The 22,375-nt window shown below is 40.7% G+C and overlaps 1 long non-coding RNA gene across 1 annotated transcript in view; it reads right to left on the reverse strand.

The window, feature by feature from the left end:
- Positions 1-14,004, reverse strand: part of LOC108492649 — a 49,558-nt gene extending 35,554 nt beyond the window's left edge. The window contains exons 1-2 of the long non-coding RNA XR_001873183.1: positions 13,905-14,004; positions 9,923-10,019 (exon numbers count right to left, since the gene is read on the reverse strand). This is a non-coding gene — a long non-coding RNA (uncharacterized LOC108492649). The remainder of the gene's footprint in view (positions 1-9,922; positions 10,020-13,904) is intronic.
- Between the last annotated feature and the right edge of the window lie 8,371 nt (positions 14,005-22,375).

The following is a 22,375-nucleotide window of genomic DNA, read 5'->3' on the forward strand; positions in this document are numbered from 1 at the left end:
CACTGGCCAACAACTCAGTCCCAATGGACATAGTGACAAGTGGTGTCCCTCAGGGGTGCATAGTGGGACCTGTGCTATTTAATATCTTCACTAATGACATAGATAAAGGGATCGAGTGTACCCTCAGCAAATTTGCAGATGATACCAAGTTGACTGGTGCTGTTGACACACTTGAAGGATGGGATGCCATCCAGAGGGACCTGGAGTAGCTTGAGAAGTGGGCCCATGGATCAAGAGCAGCCCTGCTGAGAATGACTTGGGGGTGCTGGTGGACAAGAGGCTGAACACGACCCAGCAATGTGCACTTGATGCAGCCCATGTCCTGGGCTGCATCAGAAGCAGCATGGCCAGCAGGAAGAGAGGTGATTCTGCCCCTCTACTCTGCTCTGGTGAGACCCCATCTGGAGTTCTTTCCCAGCACAGGAAGGACATAAACCTATTGGAGCAAGTCCAGAGGAGGGCCATCAAGATGATCAGAGGGATGGAGCACCTCTCCTATGAGAAAAGGCTAAGAGAATTGGGATTTTTCAGCCTGGAGAAGAGAAGACTGAGGACACCTGATTTCAGCCTTCCAGTACCTGAAGGGAGCCTACAATAAAGCCAGAGACTTTTTCACAAGGGCATGTAGTGATAGCACAAGGGAGAATGGCTTTAAACTGAATGAAGTTAGGTTTAGATTAGGTATTAGGAAGAAATTCTTTACTGTGAGCAACCTTGTTTGGTGGAAGGTGTCCCTGCCCACGGCAGGGAGGTTGGAACTAGATGATCTTTAAGGTCCCTTCCAACCCAAACCATTCTATGATTCTATGATACTGAGAAAAATTGGTCCATACATTCAAAACTTGTCATGGACAGGCAGATAGACAAAGAGCATGAAAGTAGGTAAAACAGTAGTATTGCACAAAATTGACGCAGCCCATCCTGCATACATTAAAATTGCCTGACAGACCATAGAAAGTAATTACCACAGTGAAATCATTAACTAGTTACTGTGTTAACTCTGGGGAGCTCTGCAAACAAAGATTCTCTTTTAGTCTGTCAGTGACCCAGGAGAATAGTATCTTTCTCTTCCGGATTTATGAGCTGAAATACTAAAAGAGTTTGTTATCCAAGTCAGACAAGTCTATAACAGTAAAGGCTTCACTTAAAAGCTCTGTTGATAACACTAGTCACTTGTTACAGACATATACATAATCCTGAGAAACTTTCTTAAGAATGACACAGGTTGTACTTTTTTACTTCAGGAGATATCAGATGAGTACTAAGCTACTAAAAATTATATTTAATTTTGTCTCCCTCAAAGCAAATAAAGTTAAATACACAATGCCTGTTTTCTTATAATATTGTCTCAATCAAAATATACTTTTGAAGAAAATGAAAGGTTTTGAGTGCTGTCAATTGAACAGATTTTATAAAAGTAATTTCTCTGGTGCCTTGTTTCCCACACTCACCAAACGAATATTCAGAGCCCCAGCTCCCTACACATTCATGAGTAAAAAGACAATAATGTGCAGCCTCTGAGACTTTTTCAGATAAAGAAGGAGGGAGCCTTCCTCACCTGTAGTCAGAAATTTCATCTGTGTATGGTTTACTCAGAGAGTGTGTATATTATCTGAGTGACTGAAGTCAAAGGCTTTTGTATGATGTACCTACTAAAATCAATACTTAACATCCACACAATTAATAGGGTTTGCAGCTTGGGAATCAAGTCTTTCTGAATACTAGAGTCAGCTACCTAGCACTGTTTATTTGGTGTATACTCCATCTTTTAAAAGCATAAGTATTCTGAACCTGTCACCTTAATTAGCCAAACTACTAGACAATTAAAGAGACATTTTATTATCAGTACTTTTTGTTCCTGACTGCTAAAAAAAACCACCCCAGTTTTGTCTTTCATTGCCTACATGGAGAAATTCCAAGAAATCTACTGAGAATTGTACTGAAATCACTGAGATAAAACTTTGTATAACTTATTATCAGTGAATGGCATGAGGGATTCATCATAATCACACAGGGACTGAAGCTCTCTCCTATCACCTGGCATGTGTGTTCATAACTGCTGGGACTGAAGTCTTACTGGGCACTTTGAGAGTAGTTTTCACCCTTTCACTATTCAACACATAGATTCCCTTGAGATTAGTCCAACAGCATGCAAATAATAGCTGGACATTTTTTCAGAGTTCATGAGTGTGATGGTTTCAGTCTAGGCCTTCCTGGAAACCAGCTTGTAACCAGGAAGGAACCAGGAAGGTGACCAAGGAAGTATGGTTCCATGGTTGCATCACTCATTCATTCAATTAGGAAACTGATAATACTTGTTTTATAAAACAGAGAAGACATGTTTACCTTGGCATTTTGAGGTGTAACTAGAAAAGGACAGATCTTTAACAAACTGCTTTGGTTCCTGTGCCCATTATTTGTATTCTGAATACTTCAAGATGGTAGAAGTTATGCAAAGACTGGACATCTTCAAACTAGAGGCATTATAAGGCGATAAAGTAACAGAAAACACAAAAAGAAGGCAGGCATATTGCAGGTAGCTGTGACATAGCAAACAACCATACAGAAAAACAGATTTGTTTGCTTCCCATACATCTCTTTTATGTAAGCTGCCATATAGAATAAAATAAATGCCCTACATACACTCTAGTGTATTATGTCAATAGTCATCTTTATCAAATGTACTTGTAATCTTCCCAGAGAACGATATCAAAGCTATTTGACAAGACCTATTTTTCCTGAATAAAACAGACACTCCGTGGTCATGAATAAAAATGTGATCTTCTAGTTGCTAAATATTGAAAGCATGTAGATCTCAGTTCTCTAGCTTTCTGTCCACCTCTCAGTGATGTCTTAATTCTCTAAGAATCTTAAATTGCATACCCTGGCTATTAGCCTAAATTCTGCTCCAGCCTCAATCCTTTCAATTGGTTTTTGGAAGGTATAACTTAGAACAGAATATTCACTTCACTCTACCTATACATGAGATGACAAAATAACAGAATTTCCAAAAGGAACAGAATTGGGGAAAAAATGCCATTCTATATTAGCCCTCAATAAAACAGAATTGTGCAGAACCACATGTAGCTTCACTCTAAAAGACATGTGGCCACATGTTTGTCCAGTCAGCACTGGGGGTGAATTTGACTGTGATACTGGTAAGGGACCTGTAGAAAACACTACCATGCCCCCATCACACCATGCTGAGCATGGTTCTCATTGACTGAATCAGAGTGACTACAGCCCCTCAGGGTGCAGTCTGCTAATACTACTAAGCCAGTAACAGTCATCTGTCAGAAAAGGCACAGTTCCAGTTCCCCTCTTTCTCTCTTAGTCCCTGTGGCAAATTTGTTCCTGGAATCCACAGATTTAAGCAACTTTGGTATGGCAAATTAAATAGCCTATGCTGGAGTTACTTCCTGGAAGTATGTGATATACTTACAAACAAGACAAAAAGTTTGGTTTACTGTGTTTTTTCATTAATACTGTTTTTAAAATTATACCTAAACCCACTCTCATTGTAGCTTGCATTGTATAGATAAAAACAGGATGTTTTGACTCTGAAGTGACTATTGCTTATTAGTAAGCTTACAGAGAGGAGATGAGCAGAAAGAAGAGGTGATACCGGTTCACATGAGAAAGCGTATCTAGCAAAACAGTTATGTAGCTATGCTTAGACTTTGACAAACCTTGAGGCAGAGATGGGAGGCTTGGAAAAGCAGAGGAATAAGGGTTTAGGAGTATTTACGCAGATTTTGTGCTATGCATAATCAGCAGCATGGATGAAAGCATGAAAGTGAATGTACAAGAGAACTTTAAAATATGGGGATTGTTTATAAAATGGCAGTGAGAGATACTTCTTGGTGATGTAGATTAAACATGGCTTGGAAAGTAAAAGAGAAGTCATTTGTATTTCACACAGTGAAGAAAAGGGAGCCAATAGCATTGTGCAAAAAATGAGGAGGGACAAGACTGGGACAATGAGCCAAGAAAATGACCTTCGCAATTGGATTGAAAGACAATGAAAATGCTGTTAAGTGCATATATGTTATGCACATAGCTCCCAGCAGCAGGTTGTTCTAGGCAGGTAGGGAGGCAAGAGGTCATGGGAGCTGAGAAGCACACCTGAAAAAGATAAAAAGCAGTAACAGGACAGACATCAACTGTTGAAAACAAACCAGAGCCCACAGACTAACAACTTGAACAGCCGATTTAGATGAGAAAAGAGCCAGCGCATGGGCATCCTAGCAAGTATCCTATAATTACAGGCTAGAAGTATTTGTAAGAAATTTATACAAATCTGAGACTGCAGTCTGGAAAGCAGCAGTAATGAAGTCTACCTCAGAAACAGTGTCAGTCCTCAAGCACATACTGAATTTCAGGTAACGTGGACAGTTCGTAATGTTTGCTTTCTTAAAACAGAGGTGAACCTCAATTAAGTTTAAAGCAATTGCACTATATTTACTGTCTTTTTCCCAGTGTCTCTATAGTTTTCTCACCGGGACCTAAAAACTGTGAGCAAGCAGAGATGAAGGACTTCTTAAGAAAAGGCCTGTCTTCTGCCAGAACTCTTGGGGACACAAGAACTCTTGGGGGACTCTGATTGGGGGACACAAAGAAGATGTGGATTTGGATTAGCAGGCTACCCATCGATTCGCCCAGCATACTGAATTCCCCTGGATTGTAAGGGCCTGGGTATGGTATAAAGAGTAAAGCAGTTCCTGCTTTGTCCCTGAGAAAAGCCTTTATTTTCTCATTCTGTCCAGGTGGTGTTCTGCCACAGAAAAGGGATTTGCTGTAAGCCTTTAAGTGTTGTACACTGACAAAATTTTTTATTAAAAAGTTCCATGTGGACAAATCAGACTACAGCACACATTTAGGAAGACTCAGGAGACCTACAGCAGGACTTTCATGCAGTGATAGCAACAAATACTGTGACAGCTAGCAAAATTCAGCTGCAAGCTGCTAATTATTGTGTGCTCCAAACCTCTTTCACGGACTAAAACCCTCCACAGTTGAATCTCTGTAGTCTCTGAAAAGCTTATCTGGAGTTTATTCTCTGGAGGCTGTGTGGAGAAAGATAGTGACCCTTTCCCGACTAATTACATAGCTTTATCTGCCTTCTCAGATGGAAGATGAAATTTCAATTTTATATTGCCATATTTTTTTGCAGCTTTTAAAAAATAGTTAGTTTTGCACTTATCAAAACAAATGCTTTTTGACATATAAGGTTTTAAGAAATGACCCATCATCCTTTTCCCAGAAGGAGAAAAAGTCGTCCTTGGGATAGTCAATGCCTCTTTCTGTGCTTGCATACAGCCTGGTGGTTTGAGCACAAGCTGTATTCAGCCTGGGAAGAAATGACAGCCACCTCAAGGCTGCCTTATAGTGGGGAGATGTGACACCTTTCTGGCATGGCCTGTAAGGAATTAAAGACAGGATTACCCTGTGATACTAGCTCACAGCACTAGCAAGAGGAAACAGTCCTGTAAATCTTTAATATTTTGCATGTTGTACCTTGTTAGGGTTTTCCTCCTTTCCTTTTCTAGGACTAGAATCAATTTCTGTTTCATTCTGATCTACAAGTCTATGAACTTCTAAATACACAGCCATCAGGTCTTAAAATCAGACAGTTCTTTATGGCACTCCGTCTGGGTTGTCTGGCAGGCTTTCACATGACACTGTCTTCTCAGCATAGTAATGTTTCATCTGGTCTTTGCTGGAACACAGATAGTTGTGATATCTTGGTTCACTATCTGCTAAATGCATTTATTGAGCAACACTTCTTACCTAAATAAAAGCATTTGGCCTTCATTTCTTACCAACAGATTCCTTCTTACTGAGTTATGAAATAGTTATTATCTTAATTCTCTCTATGCTGTTTTCATCTGTAATGTTTTTCTTTACAAAAAGAGGTTTATTTTGTCAGTCTTGGCTAGGTTATATCTGATCACTTTTAAGCCACTGTTCTGCATTTAAATACGAGGACAAGAAAAAGTACCCTTCTACAAACTAAGCAGGAGCTTGCATCTTGGAGATATTTTATTGTTTTACTGTATTCAGCAAATAGAAAACCACAAGCTTGTGCTCATGGTATCAGCAGTCAAGGCTCTAGCTTATAAATAAAATTAATAACATGGTAACTAGAGGTTTAACATTTTGCTTGTGTTGTTGCCAGCTCCCTCTTGTTTTTATAAATGATCTCCATGCACTCACTATAGAAACAAACCTCAAGTGCTGGCCCAGAATAAGAAAGTATTTGATTTTTGCCCCAGTGTTAGATTTTGAGTTCCTGTCTGCAGTAATTAATTATAAACCATCCCTCCCAGGCCTTCCTCTCTATTACTGTTTTTTAAACAGCAGCTCCTGATTTTGTATATGTGATGACTGTTATTGCTTCCCAGGTGTATTATTTTACATTTATCTATATTAAATCTCATTTCTCTTTCCTCTGTCCATCTCTCAAAAGTTGTCCCTAACCTTATTCTCCAGTGAGGAGAGATCCTTTCTCAGAGCTGCTTTGTTTATGGGATGCATTGCTAGAAGCACGTAATAGGTAAAATAATTGTGTAGCTCTTCTAGACTTTTCATTTCCTCTTTACTACATTCCAATTCTGCTCCCTCTGATGTAGTCATTGACTTCAATTCAATCAAGAACAAGCATTTAAAGAGCTGGCACATTGTTTGGATAATGGCAGTAGTCCAGTTATTGAAATTTCTTAATCCGTTGTTTGGATTAAATTTCTTGTTCTCTTCTGAAACAAGCATGGGGGATGAGAGAAGAGATTAAACCATATTACACTGCATCCCAAGCCTACAAAAAGTATTTCATAAAAGCAACTTATAAATACTCTTAATATCTGCTGGTTTTCTGCACCTGAAGGAAGTTGTGTAATTTCATGCCAGCACCTTCATTTTGGCATGTTTAGATTCATTCGTGTCTCCGCTGGCTTAAGTTTGATTTTTAGCTGACAGATATTTGGGTTTGGGCTAGCTTTTGGCACAGCAGCCCCAGTACTGTACATCATCATCGATTTGTACCCTGATGTCTCTCAAGTCTTCTATAGTTCTCTCTGCATATCAGCAAAACTAAGATGAACTAGCTGAAAGCAACCCTTTGGGTTTTAGATAGCCTTTGAGAAAATCTTGCCCAGGAAGTAGATTTGCCCAATCCCAGCCAGCAGCCTAACTGAATCTGGGCAAGCCCCTCATACAGATAAGAAAGTGAATCTTTTCTACCAGTGTCACTTGAAATGTTCTTGAAATGCTCTATAGATGACAACAGTTACTGCAGTAGCCTTCTCAGGGGTTTAGGAGTTCGTGCTCCCTTCCTAGCTTTGGCACTAATGATCATGCAGTCCCGCAGGGAGTAGGCTTAGCAATGATGCTAATTAATTACTGCAGACAGGAGCTCAAAATCTGACATTGCTGAAAAATCAAATGCCTGTGCTTTTTGTCTGGAGCTGGTCTCTAAAGGCTGCATTTGGGGAAAATCTTTAGCACAGTTAAGAGCAAAAGCACTCTCTCTATTTCTCTCTGCTGTTAAAATAATACAGCAGTGAAGAATTGAATAGTACCAAATGCAACAAATTAGAAAGAGGCTAAAATAACATCACAATAAAGAAAAATTAATTCTCAAGAGTTTTAAGAGTAGGGCACTCTTACGAAGGATACTGCTGAAAACATAAGACTGGAAGAGACCGTCTGGGTCACCGAGCCAGTCCCTGCAAACATAAATTGTCATTTAATAATCAGTGAGCCCAGAATGATCCACAGAATATTGACGCTGCATGTCTCCATACACAACAGGCCTCTTTCAACATCTTACAATAATCTTAAGACCTACTGAGAACAGAAAAAGTCACATCAATAATGTGCTTCAGGAAAAGAACAAGTGAAATCATGGACATTGTTCGTGTCTGAGGACACAGATTCACGTTCCAGCCTTTATCCTTTCCTCTTCTCACCACATGTACCAGCACACTGCATCAAGTCAGGTTGCAAGTTTAGCTGAAAACTCACTGTATAAAATAGTGATTAATTTTCAGCCACAACAACTCCCTGAAATCAGTGGAGAATGAGCAGATTTTTTTTTTTTTTTTGGACAAGCTTAGTTCTTGGCTGCAAAGCTCCCTGAACCAACCTACTGTTCAGCTGCAAAAATACCAGGACAGACCATGATAGCTCTTCGATAAGGATAAACTGCTATGGAACTGTACTTCGGGGATGAAATTTCTCAACCAAATGGCTATCTGCCACTGGAAGGAGCAGTTAGTCTGCCTCAAATGGCACTGCTATTCAAGAAACCATTTAATAATTACTTACTTTTTATGGTGAGGTTTGTTTCCCTCTAGTTCAGCTCACCACGACCACCAGAAAAGTGGAAATGTGTGGCCAAGGAGGAGGGGGAGAAGCAGAATGACCTCGCTTTTTTTGCACTGGCAAACTGCTAGAGTTGTGTGGTTACATCACAAAGCTGTGGTGCATAAGTGGTTCCCTTTGAATGCTCCTACCTGCTCCTGTACCATTCGTGTGCCAGCATCCATAATCATACAGCCTGTGTTAGACAGGATCAATGATTAATTAAACTCAAGAAGTCTGGAGAAGAAAAAGCATCTTTTTTTTTCTGACAGAAGTGTTCCCTGATTGAGTTCATGTTAGAGCTGAACAAGATTTGCCTGCATAATAGCAGAACAAGAAAATGTGGATAGCTGTAGTAGACAAGTAGTTGGATGAGATGCGAACAAAATTTTCAGATTTTCCAAGGAGGTCCCTTCCTGAGTGATTGTTTGCAATAGCCTGTGTCAAACACAGAGCTGGACTACACAGCTTGCAGACATCCTTCCCAAATAACATTTTTGTGATTTTATAATTCTCTACCACAGTAATTAGAAGTCATACACCAGTAATCAGAACAGATTTTGTACGTGTTGAATGAGCTATACTAATAAGTGTATTTCAAACCCGCACAAGCTATTAAATGACAATGTTTCTCTTACCAGTTTTTCATGTGGCCACACTTAAGCCAGCCAGCTCTGCTAAATTTCAACTCTTCCTGGGTAAAACTCCTAATTGGGTGCTATTTCTCCTCTCCTGCTACCCAGGAAAGCAGTCACCCAGAGTTTTCTCAGAAGACTAGCACCGTGCTCTCTCAGTGCTTCTTTGCCCCTATTCCTCCCTCTATTCCTCTTCTACTTTGAGCACAGCAATAGAATAGTTCTCTTCCTAATGTAGGACTTCTCCTACAGGAAGAACAAAATTCACTCTTTACAACATAGCCTTTCCCTCTTCATTTAGAAAATGGGTAATTAAAATTTATATGTATTAGTAGGATTTATGGATCATCTAAGTAGCAAAAAGGGACATTGTATGACAGAAGATCTGGCAGACATTGTTCATTTAATTTACAGCACACATTAGATAATGCAAACACATATTTAGAATGTAAGTGTCCCTAAAATTTTTAGGGACTTCATCTACCAATCTATCAATATATGCAATGTATCCAGCAAATGTCAGCTGTGATATATAATAACTGGTTATTGGCTGTATGAAAAAAGAAGTAACTATTAGGATGTGACCTTGCTCTACACACAGCACCAGAAAAACGAGTGCCCATGATTCAAGAAGAATATATAAGCCCTAGAAAAAAAAACCAGACAGGTGGCAGAAAAAAATTATCCAGAGGTTGAAAAACAACATCTAGGGTATAAGATTTAAGAAATCTATTAGAAAAGAATGGTGACTGGATCACTATACACAGATATACACATACAGAAAGAGTATTTGATCGTAGGGGAAGCTTTTTAGTCTTGCAGAGAGAAACATAACGGGATCTAACGACTGGAAACTGGAGACAAATTCAAGATTGAAATGATGCGATTTCTTAGCAGGAGGATAAGTAGACATTGGAACAACTTACCTGAGAAGGTGGTAGAGTCACCATTGCTTGGAGTCTTTAAGGCAAAATCAGGTATTTTTCCAGAAGTCATATTCCAGTCCAGCCTCTAGCAAAACTCCTGAAGGGGATTAGGCAAAATGATCACTTGTTTGTAGCCTTCCAGAGAGGAAGCTTTTTCATACAGCTCTATAAATGCACCCCAAGAGAGTGCCTGCTATGCTGTTTGAGCTGGGGAACTGAGGCTGAGCCTACAGTATCAAATTTATAATGTCCCTTCTGGAAGAAACAGTGCCCTTGTATCCGAGGCACAAATTTGATTTAAATATTTATCATCTGCTAGCAGCAGATGGATTTTTAAAATAAATAAATAATTTTTTTAAAGAACAGAAATCAAACATATACTGCCTATAAATATTTACATAGTTTTCATGGATAATGTTGGCTTTTGTGTGACTCTCTTAAAAAGTCTTTTGCTAAATGCCATGACTTTATGCTGTCTATGCATAAATTTTCCTGGCAGATGCAGTGAGAAAAAACCTAACTGAAGATAGCACCAAAAAGAATTAAAAAAAAAATTGAAAAACACACAACTTTATTTTCTTGATTCCTTACTCTGTGTGTGTCTTTGCTAAGCAATATTTTTAAAATCTACGTTCCTACTATTGAGTGCTCAGTATCACTGCCATACCTTGGACAAAAAAAAAAAAAATAGGTTGATGACATTATAAAGTTTACAATGATTGCTCAAATCTTCAGGGAACTGGATCTCTCCCTGTGACATTAAACAATTTACAAAACAACAGGAACAACTACACCAATATCAAGAAGCTATTTATTCTCATAATTTTAATAATTTCACAGAAGTCATATCTTAATGCTGCATAGTTCCTTGGTGACTTTCCACAGGTCAATTATCACAGATCATAGCACTGTTTGGGTTGGAAGGGATCTTGAAGATCATCTAGTTCCAACCTCCCTGCCATGGGCAGGGACACTTTCCACTAGACCAGGTTGCTCAAAGCCCCGTCCAACCTGGCCTTGAACACTTCCATGGATGGGGCATCCACAGCTGCTCTGGGCAACCTGTGCCAGTGCCTCACTACCCTTACAGTAAAGAATTTCTTCCTAATATCTAATCTAAACCTAACCTCATTCCATTTAAAGCCTTTTTCCCTTGTGCTACCACTACATGCCCCTGTGAAAAGTCTCTCTCCAGCTCTCTTGCAGGTCCTTTCTAAGTAGTGAAAGGCCATCAACACTGTAACCCCACTGTAGAAGGTCAATAAATTTGTCAGGCATGATGTGCCCTTAGTGAAGTCATGCTGGCTGTCACCAATCACTTCCTTATTTTCAGGTGTCATAGCATGATTTCCAGGAGGATCTGCTTCATGATCCTACCAGATACAAAGGTGAGACTGACTGGCCTGTAGTTCTCCATGTCTTCCTTTTTCCCCTTCTTAAAAATGGGGGTTACATTTCTCCTTTTCCAGTCAGAGGAAATTTCACCAAAGTGCCATGACTTCTCAAATACAGTGGATAGTGTCCACCTTCTCTGGTCCCACAGGACCTGTGGATGTGTTTAATCAGGTCCCATGAACTTGTGCACATTCAGATTCTCAGAACCTGCTCTTCTCCTACAGTGGGTGGTTCTTCACTCTCCCAGTCCCTTCTACAGCTTGGGAGCTGTGGCTGGAGCACTTGCCAGTGAAGATAGTGGCAAAAAACGCATTGAGTACCTCAGCCTTCTCCATATCCTGAGTAACCAGGTCCCTCATTTTCTTCCAGAGAGGGCTCACATTTTCCCTAGTCTTTTCTAATTATTATCGGTGGTTCACTACATTCTAATAAAAGTTCTCTCTCATCAGTCTGTCAAATGGAAATGAAATACCACAGAGAAGTTGCCAGAATGACCACTTGAGATCCTTTAAGAAATAAAAAAAAAGGAGAAAGGTGTTCTAGTACCCTCTACCCCAGAGGTCATTCTGAACACTGCCTCTTGAACAATGTTTTTGTTTTGCTTCTTCATTTTACCTTGTTCTTACTAATAATCACTAGCCTGTTTACAAACATCAACTTGAATGTTCAAATTATTTTTGAAAGAATGCTATGTTTACAAATATATTAATCGGTTATTTAAAAAGACAGCAATTCTGCAGTCAGTGCTTTGGGGATATACTTGCCATCCAGTTACACAGACATGGAATTTATGTTGTAGTCATGATCATGTCTCTAACATGAAACATTGCTTTGTCTCACTGAAAGGGGAAGTCAGGTGTCCTGATAAATGTACTGGAGGAGAATGTGCTTTTCTCTTTGCCATACTGCTGTCTGCCTCCATGACCTTGCAACAGATTCACAATTTCTATAAAGTTATGGTGACTGAAAAAATTACCATCCCCTTCTTTCCTGCTCCTCTCAGTACTTACAGTCTTAATTAAGAAGTAAAACAGAACAGTTTTAAGAAGCAGCTGTGTTGGATGCCTATCACTGTACCACAGCAACAACTCAAGAGTCTGAAATACACAACTAAAAGAGTATCTTTGGTTTTAACAGAAAGGGAGGTAATCCCTGGCACAAAGCCACATCTGACACCTGTATGTGGCAATACATCTGTTACTGCAGCTAAAGCCTACAGGGGTAATGAACAAGAGGCCATGGGCACATGACTTCTCTCTCTGGATGTGCACATATGGCTTGATGCAGCAGTATGTGCAGAATCCTCCAGCCAGGTCTGAGCCGGAGTCACGGGCACTGTGTATTTGCATGACCACAGTGTTGTATCTAACCTAATTAGCACCATGTCCAACCTAATTAGCACCACCTACCACAGGGTTAAGTACTTTGGGTGCAACAGCACTAATATGCAAGTCTACAGCTGCTGCCTCCTATTCCACAAGTAATTCAATGAATGTGGTATGTTAAGTCCTGTGCTCTGTTGCATGGTGTAGAGGTGCCCTCTGTCATGTTTGTCTTGTTTTTTTTTTTAAATAGGATACACAGATGATTTTATTTTATTGCTTTCAAGGCAACGTGTAGCTTCACTTACTGCTGTTTCTCTACAGTTTCTATTTAACTGAATAGGGAAAAAAAGTTTAGCATACCAAGATATTAGGATAAAATATGTTTAGGATATGCTTGCACACGTGTCTAAAAAGAACCCAAACAGTGAAAACAGCTAGGTGAAAAGAAATCCCTGTCTCTACGCTCAGCTGCTCATGTAAGTGCTGACTCTCTTCTCTCCTGTCTCTGGGGCACTAATCTACGATTCTGTAAGATGTTCCTGTAAACTGCTTAGTAGCAATGCTATGTCCATTTGCACAAGCATGAATGATGATCCAAGGTGTGAAGCATAAGAAAATAAGCCTCTTGTATTTATATATGAGCTTAGGGAAGTACATCTCCTTCAGGGCATAGCTTTGGGAATTTTTTATGGTTTTCTTTTTAAAATATATATTCTGTGACAGTTTAATCCATTTTAACTTCTCAAATAAACTGACAGAGTATGCCCGTTTCAAGCTAACACATGGACACATTAACTGTAGTAATGAAATCCAAAATTCCTATAAGCAACTAAACTGGGCATTATCAGCTGGCAGTTTACCATATGTGTCATGGTAGAGGAAACCTTGAGAGATTTGAAGGATGAAGCAATTGCTCCAGGAAGGGTATTCCATATGTTGAGGGTGACCAAAAGGACCTCATTAACACATCTACGAGAAAAGCAGATGGAGTAGATATGAAGGCTGAGAGAGAAGAGGACAGGGAATGACAGGAAAAGGCAAAGTTGTGAAGTGCTGTGGTGCAACTAAGGACACAGCTAAGCTGACAGAGCACCCAGCTGCTGCTGAGTGGGTGGGCTCCAGGAGCTCTCAACAGAACAGAACAGCCAGGTGAGCCCTCAGGACAGGAAGTGAATGCTTCTGTACTGGGTTAGCTCCCACAGCTGACTCCCTTGGGTGAGATAAGCATCTGTATTGGCACAAGGGAAGGGCCAGAAACCAACCCATGACGAAGGGTGAGGAAGGAGGCACAGCACTACTCTTTCAGCAGCAGCTGCCTGTTAGCTTGGCTTAGCTCTATCATCAAAATCACGTCGCAGCTTAATACCTACCAACGGTGCTACATAAACCGGCATCAACCGTCGCTGCTCTGCAACCCCGTGTCTCTAACCACTTGTCTCTACCCCACACCCAACTGCCTGACAGACTCCATCGGAGAAATAAACTGGTTGAAAATGGCTCCTCTCCTCCCTCTCCCATGCTATTTTTCAGCCAAATCGGGTTCCTAATCTGGTTTACCACACAGCTGAGCAAAACAACTGTGCCAGCAAAACAGCAGGCATATCAAAGAGACAGGCGCGGATGGCTGGGAGCAAAAACTGTCTTAGGCCAGCACAGCTGCCAAAAAAATTGTCAGACTGCCCTCTCAGAGGGCTAGAGGGCTTGCAGAGACAGGGAAATCTATGGAGATACACTAAAGAGGTAAGTACAAAAAGGAACCACAGAAATAGGCCAGGGAGATAAGTGCAAGAATAGTGTTTCAAGGGACCTTTTTGACATGTCAGGTCAGGCATAGGGAAAAAAGCTGTCATAAGCAGGATGAGAGATAACAAAAGTCTAAAAAAGCGTATCTGTGATGTGAACAGGGATAAGAAGAGGCTTTAGAGAAGAAAAGGAAATAAAATTCATATACATCAAGATAAACAGGCCAAAAAAAGAGTGGAGTCAAAGATGACTCCCATGATTCCTACAGGTCTGACTGACAGAGAGTAATTGTGTGTCTTCTAGGCAGGATTGCAAAGTCCCTACCTGGGAAAAAACAGGGGTCCTTGTGTAGAGACTGCAGATGGAGTTTCAAGTCAGGAGGTTCTCTGAAACACTATACCACATTTCCTCTACAGGTGGAAGCCTTTAATCCTGAATGCCTTCCTATGTAGTTTTTTCAAATGAGCTTAAAAGCTAACACACTTGCACTTGCTCATAATGGTAGAAGTGCCCAGGATCAACATCATTGCCACGGAGGACAGGGGTCAAAAATTTTTCAGATGATTCGTAAACCTTCATTTAAGAATCCAGAATGGGCCAAAGCCACTTCTCTTAGCCTTTATCTTTGTGGGGGAAAAAGGGATATTCAGATTCAGAAGCCTTGACTCTACCTCCACTGTAATTTTGCTACTGTCAAAACCTAGAACTACAGCTGCGAGTGTTTAAGAGCTGATTTTGATGACAAATTGTTACATCAGGATGGAAAATGAGTCCACATTTGTCTTTTTCAGTAATGGAATGAAAAAGTAAGCCACTCTCGACTTTCGGAGTTATACTCAACTTCAGAAGATATTTCCATGCAATCTTGTCTCCTTCAGTGCCACCCAGTGGAATTAATGTGAAATATCACTCTTTTGCACAGGGAGTTTATACAAAAATACAACAGCACACAAAACAGCTTTATATTTTCAGGAGGTGCTGTTCATACCAGGTAAATTGCAGGTTGTCAGGGATATTGGTATAACAGTAATGAAAAACAGAACCATGATTTCCAGTAGCTATAATTCAAATTAGATCTGACATTGTTGCTTGTAGTTTCAGGAAAGCTACTTATATAATTTCTGAAATAGTTATTTGTGTCTGCAAATATGTAGGACATACAAAATTCATACTGGTACAGCACAGTATAAAGATTTAACAGCATCCATTTATGTAATGCACCTATCCACAACTCAAGCCAATAAAATATTAGTTGTAATTCTGCTTCTCCTCTGAGGCACAAATAGCTTGAGCAGGGATATCTAGATTTATAGGTGCTTACATGATCAATAATACAAGTATTTTTAAAACATATTCACACACATCTATATTGCATTACACATGTGTGTATGCACACATGCATAAGTGCTCTATACAAATAAAATGTAGATATGTTATAGCCTCACAATAGATTCTTTTTTCATATAAAACCTCCTTTCCCTTTTAGTACTTTCCTGAATCCTCTCAAATTACTATGAACTCATGCCAATATTTGCATTAACATTCCTAAGGCCGTTTTCTTGCTTTTTCTAACTCCAGGATAGAGCTGTCTGCTAAAGGCCTAAGGCTCCTACCTAAAAACTCTTTACAGGTGGCATGCAAGATGGATTTCTGCAAATAAATGGATTTCTACCTCTTTTGTTCTTTTATAGCATACAGAAAAGACAAGAAAATACCTTTTACTATATTAAAAAGTCAGAATATTTTCTTGGTCTTACTTACCCTAGCAGATGTCTACTGCAATGGAAAAAACCAAACCTATTGAAATGCTAATGTCTCTGTGCTTCTGAGTTTTAACTTTCCTTTCTCTAAGTCTGTTCAAATCCCACTGGTTTCTCTGTCAATGCTCCACTTCCCATCACAGCTTGTCCCTTTTCTCAGAGTCAAGACTTGATTCTGTTTGATTTTATCTGCTCTACCAACGTGCTCTCATTCTTCTGGTTTCCTCACTGGCTATCCTCTCTCATGTCTCTTAGTCCTAGGCTCCTGGCATACAGTCCCCTACCGATTCCTCATCTATATTAACTTGTTCCCTTGCCTTGAACTCATTCTCCTTCATTTCTCCTTGAGAATTTAATTTTCTTCCTCACCTAATCCCAGTATCCTATTGCTCTATTGCTATCCCTATTGCTCTAATGTTAAGGTTTTCCACGCCCAGTAGTTTCAGTCTTGCCATATCCCCTGCCTCCACACTTAATGTTTCCTTCCCTTCAGTCTGGTCCTTGTTCCCTCTCCATTCCAAAATGACACACTCAAGCACCCATGAAGAAGAGAAGACAGCAACTTATTGAGAGCACAGGGTATGGTTACCATAGCCTCACTCTCAGTCCACAGACCCATCCCAGTCCATAGTGGCAAACAGTGGTCTCTTTTGGGCTCACAACTAGGGGACACTTGACTGCAATACTTGCAAGGATGGTAGGGACACATGCTAATTCAGGAATGTGGAAAATTAATTTCTTCAAGGCTCATAAATTATGATATGTGTAGTCAGAAGACAATACATCCCCCTCCTGGTTCAGTTTTTCCTGACAAATTCCAAGTTTGCTCTAAAGCATAAATGTATGGCCAGTCTTCGCGAGCGAAGATTTGGGAAAGGTCATTAACCCTTCGAGCCTGCGCAGTGGATTTTTTAGGTGAGACACAGCGTGCGCTGAACTGAGCCCACCCTTTAATCCTGAGGTTCATCTGCCGGGGCCGAGCAAGCTTGGACAGTGGCAGTGAGGGTCTCAGGACGTAGGTTTGTTTAGAGTGACCTTCTCTTAGATGGATTGCCTTACAGGGCTGACGAGCTCCATCTGCCCGGGGGCTGGGAATCGAACCCGGATCGCAGCGGTGAGAGTGCTGCACCCTAACCACTAGACCACCAGGGGCCCCTCTAAAGCATAAAGGCATTTAAGAAGGCATTTAAGAACCTCAAATATAAGACTTCCACAATAATTTACTCTAGACAAAGCCCTTTTTTCTTAGATCATGCTTGGCAGCAGTAAAGTACACTTCCATCCTCAGTATGGAAGATTTCATGCCAAGGCATGGACGTTTAGCAAGCAGTATGTTACCTAAACCATAATTTAGCAAGCAAAATCTACAAGTGATATGCTACCTTTAGCTGTAGTTAAAGTTCAACAAACTCATTTAAAGGACAACAACCCTATTCTAGGCATTGTTATATATATTTAAAGTACAACATATTACTAAATGCAAAATAGTATTTAAACTAGTAATAAGAACATGTATGTGTAAAGGAAAATCATTAGAAATTTACCTCTTCATTTTTACGTTTTGTTTTAGACTCTGTAATTACTCAATGCAATCTCAGAAGAGCGGATGATTTTGTAATCTAGATCTGCTTATGGTAGCATAACAACAGTTGCGTAACTGTGGTGAAATGAAAACACAGATTTACTCTAACCTCACTTCCACTGACAAGCCTATATAGTAATTAATGCTCTTCTCGCAAGTTCTCTCTTTTATTCCGAGGGTTAGTTTGCTGAACAGTAATAACTGGCTACCTTGGCATGTGCAGACATGTCTCCCTGGCAGTGTTGTCCCTTGCCTGGCTAGGAGACCTTCAGTGATCTGCTCCAGCAGAACGCATAACATTATCTTGGGTAACAGCAAAATGCCTCTTCCCCATCCTTCTTCCAGACGCATTTCTAAAGAACACAAGCCAGAGCTCTCCAGTGTTTACTTATAACTTATAGCAGGGACCAACCTACAGATGGTGCTCAGGGGATTATTGTGCCAGGCCAGTAAGATCCCACTGTTATTGGCTTTCTGTGGCAAAAACTTGCAACAGCTCTCTTTGCATTGTCCTGATGTTAAGGGCACACTTCTCATATGAAGCTGAATACAGAATGTCACTATATATTAACCTTAACTGCACAGAATATAATTGAACTCAATGGCAGCTGCTGCCCTCTGTGTTTCAGTGGGACTTGACTTTGAAGAAATAATAATTCATTGGTTTATAAAGGCAGAAATAAACTTATTATACAGAAAGTGCAGGTGCAATACTGTGATTGTAGACACTGGTATGATTCACCTTGAGATTTTAGTTATATCTTGCCAAAAGCAGGTATTATCAAGATTCAAATGACTCTAACAACACTACTATTGGTGTAACATTTAGAAGTTCCTTCCCTTTTGTTTCCCTAGTGGGAACAAAACCGTCTCTTTTCTTCCAGTGTTGAAAATTAAATGCACAGCAATAGCACGATCAGCAAGATTTTTAACTTCAAAATTGCCTTTCCTGGTGAGAATGAAAACACTACTTGTTTCATTTTTTTTTAAAATTAACAGCAGTGTTTTTCTCTCTTTTCTAATACACACACTTGTATAATCAACCTAAGACATACTATGTCTCTAGTGCTCAGAGAGCACTGCAGGTATATACCTATGTTTGATTGTGCATGACATCCCATACTCCAGGGCTAGGATTTATCTCATTTCCAGTATGATTCAAGCACACAACATTAAAGTAGAAAGACTATGACTGGAAAAAGAGGTAGAGGGGAAGACAAAAGGTTCTATTTTTGTTTTAGTAGTCTTTGTACCAACAACACCAATACATTAATGCAGCAGGAGCATCAGAGAAAATTTGAGAAAATTAAAACATAAGGTACCAGACCACAGAAGTTGTTCACTACAACAAAAACTGTTGTGAGCTGTTCCAGATGTGTTCAGGACCGTCCTCTGACTTTTCTCTAGCTGTCACCTATGTTTGTGTTCACACATGTGGTCAGGGGGCAAAGAGGTGGAACAGCTCTCAGTTCATTTGTCCTCTAAAACTGGGCAAGAAAAAGTTGGTTTTATCAGTCCTTGAGCCACTCTAGGACCAGATAATGTACTAAGCTCTGTAGCTGTGCTGAGTCTCCAACATTCTCTAGAACAATGCTTTTGTAGGAGCCTGGGACTCACAGGTGAGACCATATAATCTGATGCACATGGGGTGACCAGGAGAAGACACAAAGCTCTGAGGTGTGGAGTCTTACCTCTGATGTTTGGCTGTCATTAACCTAGCAACACTAGAATATGACTTCTGGGGATACCTCTGAGTGTATGAATGCCCCTATTGCCCTCCTAACCCTCCCCAGCTCCCACTCTTGACTGGTACATGAGCAGCTCAACGTGGACTGTTCCTTAGTCACTTCACTTGGTAACTCAGGTGCTTGTGGAGGAGGACAGGGCATTCTCACCTGTGCTATTTGCTCTGCTACTTGTGCAAGAGTACAGACAATCCTGCTGCAGCTGAATTGTTTGTTGAATTCCTGCTCTGGTATTAAGAGCATATAACATCGAGCAGGCCTTGTTGAATTCCTGCTGTCTCTGAGGGTCAGATCTCAAGCCTGGACCAAGTCCCAGCCAGCTTCATTAAAAATAAACTGGTTCATTGAAGAGTGTGAACAAACAGGCTGGCAGCACAGACAATCTTGTCTGAAGTGCAAATTCAAACCTATGTTTGCAGGGATTCCATTCACCCTTCCATTCTAGGGCCTGTATGGACCATGAAGTCAAGAACTGTGGTATCACAGACTCAGAGGTCTAGGAGACAGGCCTACCTCACCCAATGAAAACCCTAATGTGACAAATCATGTCCTTCATATATTTGAGCCTATATTACCAGATAACCACACTGATACAACTAATGCCCAGAAACAAATATGGGAACCACAGTGCCGTTTCTAAACCTTCTGAAATTGTTTCTTAACAAACCCATTGCTCCAAGACACCCACACTAGAGAGGGTACAAACTTTCTGCCCTTTTCTTCCTCTGCATGCACATATAAAACAATAGAGAGCCTGTCAGCTCCATCCCACTCATTATTGTTTGCTTGCTCTCTGTCACTGAATTATTCTTGCCAATGTACAGCATAACACTGTGTGGGCTAATCAGGAAAGTGAAGGAAAAGTACTTCCACTCTAACAATGGATAAAGAGCAAAAGTGCATTGGACTATATTTTTCTGACTTAGTTTCCTTAATCACTTAGTTTTTGCTCCACAGAGGTGTTCTAATTTAAGCCACTACACAACAATTTCCACAAAATAAGGCATTTAAGTCCCTTAAGGAGAAACACTCCTTCCTTAAATGCAATCTGTCTTGTAGTTCACTTCATGATGACACGTAGGTATTAAAAACTGAAAACTTAAGCAAACCAAGACTTTTAATTCAGAGGGAAAAATCAATACAGCTCTCCAGGGACAGCCCTTTAGAAATCAAAATTCATTCCTCTGTTGCACTGATTCAGCACGCACCATCTTGGCAAACCAAAGCTTGTGATATTTTCACAGTGTGCCTATTACTTTTTTACACAGAGTTCTCCAAACGGTTTTGAATTAAATTCTGGGGTAATCTTTTGCAAATTAAATGCAGCCTACAGAGCTACAAGAGCAATTAGAAGAACCTTTTGTAGACAGCAGTTCTCACTTAATGCTTCCTCTAAAAGGCTACAACAACCCATGTCCTTGGTACCACTATCCTGTCACACGCCAATGCTGCAAAATGTGGAATATGTCAAGATTACTTTAAGTCAGGATGGTCTTTGATGCAAGCCTAATCAGCAAGTAAGGAGACCTAATCAGTGGAACAGGCAGCAGCTAGCATCCCTTCGTCAAGGACAACCAGGAACTAACAAGCTTAAAGGATATAGTAAATCAAGATGTCAATGTATATCTATGTATATACATTGTTAACTTGGCAAAATACTCAAGGTTCGTATATCCTCCAGGTGAACTATTGCAGAATCACAGAATATGCTGAGTTAGAAAGGACCCACAAGGATCATCGAGTTCAACTCTTAGCCCTGCACAGGACCATCCCCAAGAGTCACACCATGAGCCTGAGAGTATCATCCAAACGCTTCTTGAGCTCTGTCAGGCTTGGTGCTGTGGCCACTTCCCTGGGAAGCCTGTTTCAGTGCCCAACCACCCTCTGGGTAAAGAACCTTTTTCTAATACTCAACCTAAACTAAACCTCCACTATCACAACTTCAGGCCATTCCTCAGATCCTGTCACTGGTCACTACAGAGAAGAGATCAATGCCTGCCCCTCCTCTTCTCCTCACAAGGAAGTTGTAGACTGCAATGAGGCCTCCCCTCAGTCTTCTCTTCTCCAGGCTGAACAGACCAAGTGACCTCAGCCACACCTCATACAGTTTCCCCTCAAGGCCCTTCACCATCTTTGTTGCCCTCCTTTGGATGCTCTCTAATAGCTTAATATCTTTCTTATATTGTGGTGCCCAAAACTGCACACAATATTCAAGGTGAGGCAGCCCCAGTGCAGAGCAGAGCGGGACAATCCCCTCCCTCGACCAGCTGGCAATGCTTTGCCTGATGCCCCCCTGGACACGGTTGGCCCTCCTGGCTGTCAGGGCACCGCTGACTCATATTCAACTTGCCTGAGACCAGGACCCCCAGGCCCCTTTCCATGGCACTGCTTTCTAGCATCTCATGCCCCAGTCTGTATGTACATCCAGGGTTACCCCATCTCAGGTGCAGAATCCACCATTTTCCCGTGTTGAACTTCTTATGGTTGGTGATTGCCCAGTGCTCTGATTTGTCAAGGTCTCTCTGCAGGGCCTCCCTGCCTTTGAGGGAGTCAACAGCTCCTCCCAGTTTTGTGTCATCTGCAAACTTGCTTAGTATCCCTTCCAGTCATGCATCCAAGTCATTTATGAAGATGTTGAAGAGCACAGAACCTAAGATGAACTGCAGAACCCCACCATATTATAATACTAAGAATCATACCTACAGGTCAAAAAGATTCCTGCCCAGGTAAAGACCCTTCCCCTGAGCATGCATAGAAGCTAACTGAGGTTACATAGCTTGTATGGAAATTACTAATTAATCATAATAGAGGGGCTGTGCTTGGAAAGTTACTAACTCTGAACTTCTGTGTATAAATAATGGCACAAAAAGTATGGAGAGGTGTGCTTGATTTGTGGAATACCA

Source organism: Lepidothrix coronata, unplaced genomic scaffold (assembly GCF_001604755.1).
Source record: "Lepidothrix coronata isolate B3197 unplaced genomic scaffold, Lepidothrix_coronata-1.0 Scaffold0, whole genome shotgun sequence".
NCBI lineage: Eukaryota > Metazoa > Chordata > Aves > Passeriformes > Pipridae > Lepidothrix > Lepidothrix coronata.